Here is a 13,663-nt window from a genome sequence, read left to right as displayed (position 1 = left end):
GAGAATCCAAATTATTTTCAATGTAATCTTATAATGTTTCAAAAAGAGAATATTTCAAGAAAGTGATGAAATTGAATGAATTCTTTAAAAATAGTCTATTACTCACAGCTTGTACAATAATTAACAGATTGTTCGAAAAAAAACAATTGCGTCTCGCAATCTGAACTGAAATAAATAATGATGAACATCACATTTGTTAAAGCATCAATAGAAGTGGAGGAAACAGTTGCTTTAGTCATTGATGAACTTGACCATGACATAGACCGAATAACCAACGAGAAATTTATTGCTGTGTTTGAAAAATCGCTTAACAAAATTTCAAGTCATGCTCTTTTTTCATATTATTACTATGAAGAAGACATAATAAGTACATGGACAAACAAAAAGTATATACAATTATTGACGAATGAATTCCCAATTTTTTTTCTTAATGAAAAATATAGAGGGACAAAAAATCTTCTAAAATTTGAAAATAACAAATATTTTGTTTATTAAACAAATTCATCGAATAAGTTCGTCTCATATTATTCTAAAAACAAACATATTAGTATTGAAATTAATTTGGGTTGGTCGAATAGTTAGCTTACTCATCTGCTTAAATAAGCATTGTGAGTTCGAGTCCCGCCCTATGTATACAGCAATTTATTGTTTAATGACATCCTTAAATAGAGCTCGAATCTGCAACGAATCAATCCTTAATTTGGTGAGTTAAGAATACTGTGGAAAATTGGAAAAAAAAATACTAATATTGACTGATACATTATTTTATACAAATAACGAGAATAAATTAGTTAGTCATTTTAAGATTATCAGAATTTTTTATTAGAGAGGACAATATCAAGTGTCAACTTATTACCCTCTTTGATTGTGTATAACTGCATGAAAGGCATGGGAAGAGCAGGCATGGTGGTGGAAAAAAAGGAAGCAAAACAATAGTAGATAAATCAATATGGGAAAGGTTGATGGCCACAATGTAACACCCTCACTATCAGAATGTCACGCTTTTGGCTACGTTACTCTGATAGTAAGAAGTATTATGACGACTTCATATACTTAATAATAAAATAGGAGTATTTGACTTGAAATTGTATCACTGTTCTTTTTGAAAACCGGAAAAAATATACTCTTTAAATGAAACAAAACAAGCATATACATGTACAAAACTTCTTACGCAAGTAACCTATACATATTATATACATACAAATTATACAACTCCTATCCATCTTACATAATATAATATTGATGGCGAAGGGGTAAGTAAATAGAAACTAAATAGCATTATCGACTAAGCAAAATGCAAAACAACCCTTCGTGGGCTTTTTCATCCGTCTCCTGAAAGATAAAGCTATAGGGGTGAGAACCTAACCACACGGTCTCACCACAGAGTTTTAGAATTGTCATAATAAGATATTAAAAGAGAAATCTATTTTTAAGTTAAGTGATTATTGTTCGTCCTTTGAATCTTTTAAAAACCGACAACTAGTAATCCAAAAACCTTTTTTGAAAATTAATATTTAAATATCCAAAAATCCAAAACCTTTCTTTTCTTTTAAGAAAATCTCAATCAGAAACCAACCACACAATCATTAATTCAGCATCAAAGCTTATTCTCAAAAATAGCACACCAGAACAAACACAGTCAAAATAGACAAGGAAAGCACAGGTTTAGATAGCAGTTACAGCAAATAGTTCAGGTAGCAGTTAATAATAGTTTAACAATTAGGCAAAGCAAAACAAATTCAAACCCAAGCAAAGAATACAAATACATATGATGCATGCATGTCCTATGCTAAACCCTTGGATTGTCGCCTGACGCGCATCCCCATGAGTCTATGCATAGATTTTTCTCATATATATATCAAATCTCTCAATGGGGGTACCATTCCCGGGAATTTATAAGTGGCCGGTCACCCTTACGTCATGGGGTCAATAGAGTATCGAGTCTCAACTTGGAGCAAGTGGTGGCAAGCCACTACGTCTACCCAGGGAAACTCGTGTCTCAGATAATTCAAATTCATAAGCCATATGAATAACTCATTCAACATTCATCAATATCTAAGCCATTCTCAATATCATCATCATTCGTCAATCCATACCTTATTTCCGAATTCATTAAAAAATCATATTTCAAAGTCAATCCTCATCATCCTTCTTTCCATTCTGTTCATCAACAATCCCAATTCAAAAAATAATTCTTTCTTTTCTAAATAAATCAATCTTAAAACATATAATGTTTAAAACCAAATCTTTTTAAATAATTACTTCAAACAAAACTTCCAATTTTATAAAATTTCGGCAGCATCTCCTCTAAAACTCGGACTCTGCCACCCTTTTTGGGTCCCATCCAAACATTCCTCAAACTCTTTCTCAACCATTTCCAAATCTCAATCATTTTCCAAAATTCAACCAGTTCTAATATCAAATTATTTTCAAATCGAACCATTTCCAATAATAATTTTTTTTCAAAATTAAACCAGCTCAAATATTAAATCATTTATAAAATCAAACTAATTCAAAATTAAATCGCTTCCAAAATTAATTCATTTTCATATCTTAAATCATTTCCAAAGCCAATTCATTTATATTATCAAATTAACTTCAAACCCAAGAAAAATCACTTTTCATAATAATTAACTAAAAAACTTTTCAAACTAATTTCTTTTCAATAATCACACACCACTCAAGCAATCAAGCAATTAGTCATTCAGTCCAGCAAACAACCACATTCATAAGACAATCATAATCCCAGACATATGTTTCTCACATTAATATCTATTTATAACAACTCTATAAGATAAAATAAATTTTAAGAAAACCCTACCTCAGCAAGCGAACCCACAACCAAACGCATCAGAGAATCCCTTTTCTCCTCGGCCTGAAATCGAACGGCATCGAGTCCGACTATTTCCCGCAGCCGTAACATCCCCAAAAGTGCCACTCACAACAACACTCAATCTTGATATATTAACGTCCTGTAAAATTCAATAATCTATAACAAAACAGCAACTGAAAGAGTTCGAACAAGGAATGACTTACCGGGCTCACGAATAATTGAGAAAACGGAGGAAAGGCAGCTCCAGTGACGACGTAGCAGCTTGAGGACGCATGCAACAGCCATTGAACTCAGCACGCAAGACTCGAAGCTCGACCCTACGTTACCAACATCTTAGAATCTTTAATAACTTATAACAGATTATCGATTTTTAAAGATCTCAGAACGAAACGCTTACCGAGTCAGAGGATCCAACGGCGGTCTCCGGCGGCAGAGGCAAGGCACGGTGACAACCTCCGACAGCGGCGGTGGAGACAACTTCACGGACAGCGACGCAGTTCGGTAATGGGTTAGGCGCGCATCTCCTCCCTCCGTGGCTGAGCTCTCTCGCGGTTCTGTTTCCCCCCTTGCGGTCCTTCTCTCGTGATGGAATAGAGGCGGCGACAGCGTGGAGCACGGCGCGGCGGTGGTGACAGAATCAGCCACTCCTCTCTCGTGCATCTCCCTTCCGCGACAGCGTAGTTGGCGGCAACAAGGACGAACAGTGAGGCAAGCTTGACGGCGGCACATGGCGCAGAGGCAGTGCGGGCTGGACGCGGTCTGGCGGCGACGCTGTGTGGCAGCGCGGACAGCTCCCCCCTTTCCCGGCACTCTCTCTCTCTCTCTCTCGGATTCTCCCTCTTCTCTCGCAACCTCCACTCTCTTTTCTTTCTTTTCTTTTTTCTATTCTTTGCTTTGTGAGTGTGGGTGACTTGTGTGTGTGTGTTCGCCGTGAGTGTGAGGTGTGGTGAGTGTAGTGTTAGGGTTTGGAGTGGTGTGAGGTAGATTAGAAAATTTAAATAAAAATAGGGATAATAATGTAATTTTATGAAATAAATAAAAATAGAATTATAGTGCTTGTGTGCTTTACCATATTGTGGGATCAGGTAAGGACAAATCGGACAATCCGAAATTTCTATGACAAATCGGATGGTCCACATTGTGGGCACAGATCGGAGGGTCCGAGTTGTCCCTCCCCCGCCATGTGTCGCGTCAACGTTGCTCCTTACAACGGTGCCCCCTAACTCCAGCTTCCCTTTACTGCATGTATTCTCACCATCCGAGTTGAGCTTCCTTTTTATCCCACCAGCAACCATTCTCTCATCCTCTTCTTCATTCAGATCTTTTTCGTCTTCCCAAAATGACTGAAATAAAATTATAATGTCAAAAAAACAAAAATCTAAAGATGTTGATCGGTCTGAACTTCATATTATAAGATATCACAGCCATCTTGATTATGTAAATTTTTTTATTAATTTTTTTAGATTTTTGAAAAATATAATTAATATTGTCAAAAATTTAATTATAGTTGTTGTTGTTAGTAGCTCAAGTTAAGAACATATTAGTGATATTATTATTTTTATTGTTATTATTTTTATTTTTATTATTATTATTATTTGAGAGTTATAATAATAGTTGTTGTTGCTGTTACTAGCTCAACGTTTCAATGAGAATGTTATTACTATTATTATTACGATGATTATTATTTGAGTAAAGTATCGTTTTTGTCCCCAACGTTTGGGGTAAGTTCTATTTATGTCCTTAACGGTTAAATCGTTCTATTTGTATTCCTAACGTTTATAAAAGTGATTCAATGTTATCCTACTATCAATTATACTAACAAATCAGATTATATTTTTTAATTATTCTCACTTGAATGTATTCATTTTCAATTAGGTCTCACTTGGATGTGTTCGATTTTAATATTATACCCACTATTTGTGTTTAGATTCAATTATGTTCCTAGAAAAGTGAATTATGTAAATGTTGTAGAAATTAGTTTTAACTTTTGATGAGCTATTTTTTGGAATGGATCATCGATTCTATCCCAGACATTTGTATTCTAACTTCAAGAAGAGATTTTTAAAATTCAAACTAAAGTGTTCATGATGTGTAATTGACGGCAGGATAATATTGAATCACTTTTACAAACGTTAGGGATACAAATAGGACGATTTAAACGTTAGGGACACAAATAAAATTTACCCCAAACGTTGGGGACAAAAACCATACTTTACTCTTATTATTTTTATTGTTATTATTAATTCAGAATTATAATTGTTGTTGTTAATTTAGTTATATTATAATTGTTCTTATTAGGTCAATTTAGGAAACATATCTCAATAATTGTTAATTTAGAATTATAATTATTATTATTAAAAATTTAATTATAGGTTGTTAGTAGTTTAAATTTAGGGTCAGTGAGGGTATTATTATTATTATTATTATTATTATTATTATTATTATTATTATTATTATTATTATTATTATTATTATTATTATTATTATTATTATTATTATTATTTTAGAATTATAATAATTATTATTAAATTTTAATTATAGATTTGTTAGTAGTTTAAATTTAGGGTCAGTGACGGTATTATTATTATTATTATTATTATTATTATTATTATTATTATTATTATTATTAATTCAGAATTATAATTATTATTATTAAAAATTTAATTATAGGTTGTTAGTAGTTTAAATTTAGGGTCGGTAATATTATTATTATTATTATTATTATTATTATTATTGTTTGAAATTTAAGAATATATAATTAAATAATAGTTAGAAAATATATATATATATATATATATATATATATATATATATATATGAATATAGTTAGAGAAAATGTAATTCAATGGTAATGTTTGAATTAGACTCATATGATAGATTAGTAAAAGGAACATGTTTAGAACTTTTTGTAATATTTTTAATAAAAAATATATGTTTAAAAAATATATTTTTGGATTAATGTTGTTGATTTTGATAATAATTATTTGTTTACTATTATATTTTTAATTGACTTAAGTATGCTGTTGTATTTAGTAGTAATTATTTGTTGATAATATTGGTTGTTTTAGTTTTTCTTATTATATGTCAGTAGTAAATTAGTAATTGTTGGTAGTATGATTAATAATTTTTGTTTTTATAGAGTTTACGGATGTTGACATGTGATCATTATGTCCCTCCGGATCGGTACGATGATAGGGTGGAGGAGTTCTTAATAGTCAAAATCCTAACCGTGTTTCAATGACTCTGATTGAAGAAAATGCCAAGACACTTGAGAAAGAGACTGATGAGTATCTAGTAGATGAACCAGATGACGAGGACGAGGATGAGGACGAGGATGAGGAAATGGACGAGGATGAAGAATCTCGTAATGATGCACCTGATGATGATGATGATGCAGGTCTTATTTTTTCTTTACTTGTTTGGTCACTTGATTATAATATGTTCATATGTGGAATCTCTGTTGAGTTGATTATATTATATACTTGTTTGGTCACTTGATTATAATATGTTCATATATGGTATCTATGATTATATGTTTGTGTTTGATGTAAATATAATCATGTTAAGATGGTCTGTCTAATCAAGTTGTATCCAGGTGAGGGACGCACTCCAGATGAGACAGGAAAAGGGTACAATCTCAGGGTTGATCTGCCTCGTCGTAGTGCTAATCGATTCACTCCGTCCGTGTTCAAAAAGGCCGCCAAGAAATGCAAGAGTTTTGTGAAAGATGTAAAGTGGACAATGAAAAAGTAGATGTTGTGTAGTTTACATTTTCTATGTATAAATTAACTTAATTATATATCAATTACTATGTATGAAGTTATCAAATTAATATTGGCTACGTATCAGTTCACTTTTCTATGTATGAATTCTAAACTTGCAATCGCCATATAGTAGCTTGAAGTATAATTCTAAATGGCTACATTTGAAATAGAGTAGCTTGATATATAAATCTAAATTCACATTTGCCATAGAGTAGATTCAAAGAAGTTACAAGGTTTCAAATAGCATAATATATAATTCTAAAGACGCGTAAATCATAGAGTAGATTCATATAAGCTACAAGGTTTCAAATAGCATAATATATATAGCTCTACTGAGCATTATCTCCAGCACTTGCACCAACTGACTCACGACATCTACTACGGCTGTGTCCCTTGGCCCCACATTGCCTACATCACCGTGGACGACGCAGCATTCGCGTGTCCATCTCATTCAAGAAGCGCGTCATTCTGGGGCGACCTTTGGTTACGCGCCTGAGGTACGGATTCAGTACGAATCGCGGCCCATTGTATGCAGGCCATGTAGTAGGGTTCCCCAATGGCCTAAACCTAGCTCGGTAAACCCGTCGAACTTGGTCTATTTTATATACATCATGCACGTACACTTGTCAATCTAGTCTTTGATTTGTACAACATGCAAACACATGTCGACACGGAATCCGGTCCACCTGGAACTCACCACAGTCACATCGGTGCCGATGAAGGTCGACGGCATACTCCAACCCACTTGGCATCTCACACACTTCAAAGACCTCATTCTGCCTGTCGAAGTAATTTACCTAGATGTTCCCTGATGCAAGTTAGTTTGCATGCAATTTTGAGGTCACAAGCTCAAAAAAAATATGATCAGCACTAGTCCGAGCCTCCGCCTCGAATCTTTTTCAGATGAACAACTCATTAAGCCTGTAGAATGTTGCTTTGACAAGTGCAGTTATGGGGAGATTGTGTGCATCCTTCAAGATTGAGTTGATGCATTCTACTAAATTCGTCGTCATGTGACCCCATCGATAGCCACCATCAAATGCTAACGTATACTGTTCGCGGGGGATTCGATTTAACCAGTTAGTGTAAGCCTCGCCCCGTTCTCGTAACCGCTGGTAACGTACTTCGTACTCGCGCACCGTCCTCGAATATCCTGCATAATAACAAACAACAAACAAAAAAATGGGTTAACAAACACTTATTGAAGGTATCTCTATTGATAACAAACTTTGAATTACTCAACGTTACCTATATTGACGACAAGTTTTTGCAGGTACGGTGCCTTGAATTTTCTTAAGAAATTCGACTCTATATTCCTGATGCAAAATATATGGAAAGCTCTAGGAGGTGACCATGCTCTGTTACTGACTTACTGCGAGCCACAGCTGCATTGATGGATTCGTGTCGATCGGATATGAGCCCCACACCATCCCGAGTCACAACATGTTGTCGCAGGTTACTAAGAAAAAAGTGTCACGCATCAGAAGTCTGTCCCTCCATAATAGCAAATACAATTGGGACGATATTGTTGTTACCATCCTGTGACACTGCCACTAACAAATAACCCTTATACTTTCTGTACAAGTGAGTCCCATCCACCTGGACAACTGGCTTACAATGTCTGAATGCTCTAATGCAGGGGTAATAACTCCAAAAGACCCTATGCAATACCCGGATATCATTCACCAAGTCATCGCCTTGGTATGCAGGCATAGTATCAAAATGGACGATAGTTGATGGCTTCTTATGACACATGGCCTCAAACCATATAGGCAAAGCTTCGTACGATGATTTCCAACCTCCAAATATTTTTTCTACTGCCTTTTGCTTAGCTAACCATGCTTTCCGATAACTGACGGTGTAATTGAACTTTGATTGCACTTCTGCAATAACTGATTTTACCTTTAACAAGGGGTCAGCCTCAACCAACGGTTTTATTGCTTCTGCAATTGTGTTAGAATCCAGTTTCGAATGATCTTGAGAAATGGTGGCTCTGGTACAGGTGTGACTACCAGTATACCTCCTAATAACCCAACAGTACTTTCTGCTGATCATGCTAACCCTGATAAGCCAATCACACCCCTCCCTATACTGTGTACACTTGGCATAAAATGTCAACGGCTCCGACTCATGCACCCGATAGTCTACACTTTTTCGGATGGCATACTCTTTCATCACCCTAATAACAGTTTCGCTTGAACTGAATTCCATCCTCACAGCAAATTTACCATCTGCAATAAGAGGGACTTCTGCCACGGCAGCAGCCATACAAAAATTTAATAACCAAAATTAAAGGTAAATCAACACTCAATACATCTACGTGATATTATTAAACTCTACATCAGGTTATTATCTCAATCTTAGCAAAAAAAAAAAACATAAATACATAAAATAAATATTGATTAACAAACAGTAATTAATATTTAACTACATCCATGACTAACAAAAAATTTTTATTATCCTACACTTAACTACATAAACACCTTCCCAAGTGCTAATTGAATATATTTTCACATGTCACTTAACTATTTGCTTCATCAATAACTAATAAAAAATTTTATTATCCTACACTTAACTATATCAACACATAAACAAATGCTAATTAAATATATTTTCACATGTCACTTAACTATTTGCTCCATCACTCAATATAATTTATTACAGAATTTTAATCCGTCTTATAAAAATAGGCAATTACGTATCGGCGCTCATATAATCTGGAAACTTCGGAGCATGCATGGCTTCCAAATCCAACACTCGCATGAAAGATGGCTCCTCGAACGGCACTTCATTTGCCAGTGCATTTGCCACGTCTGTCACATTTGGAGTCATAGTGCCGTCACCTTGATCTTCATCTCCATTTGGATCCACAACTTCATAATTACTTTCGAACTCTTCCTCACTGTCACTATTGTAATCTTCTCGTACAATATTTCGGTCGGCCTCAGATTGTTCGAATTCAATGTACAGCTCGATGAACGACATTTGGGCACGACTTTCAATATACATTGAAAACATCTCTTGCATACTCGCTTTGTCGGTTATATATTTGGTTTGAAATTGAACGAATTCACCAAATACTAGGATGGGATATCTGTATAAAATACATGATATCTTTCCTGACATCGCATAATCTATCTTCTCATATATGATACCTTTGAGCTCTTCAAATGAGATTGTGAAGGGAATAACAACATCCAATAGATTTTTACAAATAAATTTTACTCCTTCAGATATTTCTAACAAAATCTTACTAAAATAATACACTTTTAAAAGAACTCTATCATCCATTTCTCTCAACAACCTAAACAGAAACAAAACCCTCACAATCAAATTTTTTTAACCTCGTAAGAAAGAAAAAAGAACCAGGAGAAGTAGAAAAACGCAGAAGAACACACGGTTAGAAAGAAGACGCTATCTGCCTTGTTTATGAGTTACACATTTTTATATACATATAACTCTATAAATCAGACCCTACGAGTTATTCAAACTCGTTCAAAAAAATCTTATAATAATCAAATCGGACCCTACGAATTGCTTTTCCTATTACTAAAAAAAAACAACACAGACGGTCCGATTTGCACCGTCCAAAATTCAAATTTTTCCTCCTTGCAAATCGGACCGTCCGATTTGCCCCTTATATTTTATTCAACAAACAATTCGCATGGTCCGAATTGCTCACGTCAAAATTCACAAAAAGCTGCCCCACATTGTGGTGTAGTACCCCCATACCCCATAACCAAGCACTACACACTCATATGTTTTATAACCAAAAAAATCAGCTGAGTGTAGTGTTAGGATTTGGAGTGGTGTGGGGTAGATTAGGAAATTTAAATAAAAATAGGGATAATAATGTAATTTTATAAAATAAATAAAAATAGAATAATAATTAAAAATCAAATTAAATATGGAGTATCCATCTCAAAAATACCTTTTAAATACAATTTTTAAATTATTTTCATTCAAATGCTAATTTAACAAAAATTGGAGATAAGTAAATTAATTCTCCTTTATTTATAAAGTAAGATTAGAAATCTAAATATTTAAAATTAAAGCATATAAAATATTCTCTATTTTTCAATTATAAGGACTCTAAATAATAAATAAAAATTTACTTAACTTTTATATAAAAATATCTAAAAATATATCTTAAATAAATATAATATATCATAATTAATTTATTAATAACTTGTTAAAATCTGGAGTCTTACATTCTATCCCACTTATGAAAATTTTCGCCCTCAAAAATTTAAATAATACATAAAATAATATATAGTCTTAGTACTCTACTTTTAAATACATTTTAGAAAAAATCCAAATACAAGTAATTGCCCAACATGTGGGAACATAAACCTCCACAATTTGGCTATGTGACCCCTTTTGGGCTTTCATTTGGTGCTGTCGTAGTTAACTGTCATAATCATAGTGGTGGGTAACATCAATAAACCCAATACAGAAAACAAATCATCTTCGGTAGAAGATCCAAACAATCCATCATTAACTTCTGGTGCTTGATCTTAGAAGAATCACCCCAAAATATAATCATAGATATTGATATGAATGGACTTCAATACTAAGGTTGCAATCAGAACTTAAATAGATGACTACACGCTAAATTTTAGAACTGGTGTCTAATGTATTTGATATTTCATCAATTTTTTTATTATATTACTGAAAATAAATTTGATCAATTTAATAAATTTTTCGGGTAATTAAGTTAAAACTTTATTCAGTTCCAGTACTACTTGTGAGCAATGGAGAGATAGCAGAAGAATATGCTATGATTGGAATTGGATCATTGGCTGGATCATCAATCTTGCTTCTTACCATAGTTTGGGGAGCATTTGTTATCACTGGCAGCAAAGATTTTGAGCACAATGAAGGGTCTAACTCATCATCATCATCATCATCACCATCACCTACAACTCTCAAACCTTTATTCATTAGTCTGTTTCCATCTCACTCAGTTGGTTAAGACAATTAAAATAGAAACTTTTGACTCTTTTAATATAGTTATCATTGTTGTTCTTATTTCAATTGCTACGAAAAGTTCTTAACTAAGGCTTAGTTTGGTAAAGCTTTTACTTTTTAAAAGTAGCTTATAAAAGTTAACTTTTAAAAGATGGCTTTTTAAAAGTTGTAGCATTTATGTTTGGTAAATCAAATCAAAAACAACTTTTAATAAACATAAGCAACATCAATTGTGTTTGGTAAAATAGCTTTTAAAATTTAAAAATACTATAATAGACATAAATGCAAACATTAAATTTGAAAATTAGTTAACATATGAGGTTATATTAGACTTTTAAATTTTGAAAAGCACAAGCCAACTTTAAAAAGCTCCCTCCTAGGTGCTTTCAAAAGCACCCCTAACTTTTAAAAGCCTCAAGCACAAGCACTTAAGCTTTTTAATTTACCAAACGCAAAATGACGTGCTTGTGCTCTGAAAAAGCTTTACCAAACCCAGCCTAAGAGACCTATCGCTACGAAACAAAGTAACAAACACAAGTATTGATGAGGAGAAAGAAATACCGAAATATAAGAGGTGTTGAAATTTTTTTATCATAGTCATGGTCAAATGATAACCAAGGATGAGTTTGTTGTTGGCTTTGCAAAATGGCTTGATCAAACAAAGCATGATTTAGATAAAGAGTATATTTCAAGGAAATCAATGAAGGACTTATATGAGGTAAATGTGCTGCTATAACACAATAATTTCCTTGTGCTACTTGAAAGTGATTGAAAACATTGACAGGTTTTTGGGCCATGGCCTGAAAACAAATTAGTAATCTAAAATCGTTATCTTTAATATACATACTTTAAATGAGTAGTCCAAAACATCATTATCTTTTTTAACCATTGAGAAGTATGGACTTGTATATATCCCACAAGATCAATAACTAACTAACAAAATCAACTAAAAGAGGAAAGTCTAAAAATCGTAATAGAATAATAGATTCTGTTTTTCGACCATTATCTCCTAACTTTATATCACTCTTAACCTTAAAAGCTCAAATAATCGAGGTACCAATTAGATAAATAAAATATAGAAATTAAAATAAGATGTTCAACAATGACATTCATCATTTTATTCATAAACTACATAATCTTTTTATCGATAATTTATTTATCAACATAATATAAAGTGAGTATAGTTTTTGAAAACGTTACTTTCACAATATAACTCTTTGAACCATGATAATTAATTAACAAGCGCAATGACATATATGTTTATCGTAGTTTCTGCAATGCCCTCCCTTGCATTGTTGTTGACATACTGAATTGCAAGTACTGTCGACGCAAACATCATTACCAAGATGATATTCCCAGCAACATTTCGTTACATTAAAGGATTTCATGCAATCTGAAAATTATCAATAACGTTTCTTTCAATGTAAATTAAAGAAACAAATTGAACACATTTAAAATATACAAAATAATTTATGTAATATAATCAAACTATTTTGCACATAATCAAATATGAAATGGCTTATAAATAATTTCTACTTTTATGTACACATAATATATTTTTATGAAATATCTAAGTAAGAACAATTATGCATGAAATAATTTGAAAATTTTACATAATACAAGTGGATATAGTTAAAAATATTTATATTTATATTTAACTTAAAAGTAAGATATTATATTTCATTAGTTTTCAAAATTATTATATATTTCATAATTTGAGTGGATTCGTCTAACAATTAAGAATTAATTTTTTAAAAAGACATAAGAACAATAAAGAAATTAAAGAGATAAAATAAAAGATTAAAAAAGGTTATACCTGCTGCTTGTGTTAGTACTAGAAAGACAAACAGAGAAAAAAGTAGTGCTCCTTTTGCCATTGTAGGATTATAATGCTTAATTGGCTGGTATTACAAGAAAAATTTTGACGTTAGTAACTATTACCATTTGTTAGTACGTTATCTATATACATAGTATCAAATTAAATCAGCAATAATCTTAGCAAAAATTATAATTTGAACAATTTACCTTATTTATAGGTATAAGTATTTAATCTATATATAATTATCTAAAACAATTATATATTAAGAAAACAATA

At 32.5% G+C, this 13,663-nt stretch overlaps 1 long non-coding RNA gene across 2 annotated transcripts; it reads right to left on the bottom strand.

Moving 5' to 3' along the window:
* Positions 1-465: 465 nt before the first annotated feature.
* LOC112736740 (uncharacterized) lies at positions 466-3,808 on the bottom strand. Of its 2 annotated transcripts, none has more exons than XR_003168824.3 (4): positions 3,231-3,808; positions 3,037-3,150; positions 2,822-2,972; positions 466-678 (listed from the first exon to the last, which is right to left on the bottom strand). It is a non-coding gene; the product is annotated as an uncharacterized lncRNA (long non-coding RNA). The 2 variants fall into 2 exon arrangements; XR_011871114.1 differs by having other exon boundaries at positions 2,822-2,989; positions 3,231-3,782.
* Positions 3,809-13,663: the final 9,855 nt, after the last annotated feature.

Source organism: Arachis hypogaea, chromosome 2 (assembly GCF_003086295.3).
Source record: "Arachis hypogaea cultivar Tifrunner chromosome 2, arahy.Tifrunner.gnm2.J5K5, whole genome shotgun sequence".
NCBI lineage: Eukaryota > Viridiplantae > Streptophyta > Magnoliopsida > Fabales > Fabaceae > Arachis > Arachis hypogaea.
The sequence above is the reverse complement of the archived record's forward strand: the minus strand, read 5'-3'. Positions and strand labels throughout refer to the sequence as shown.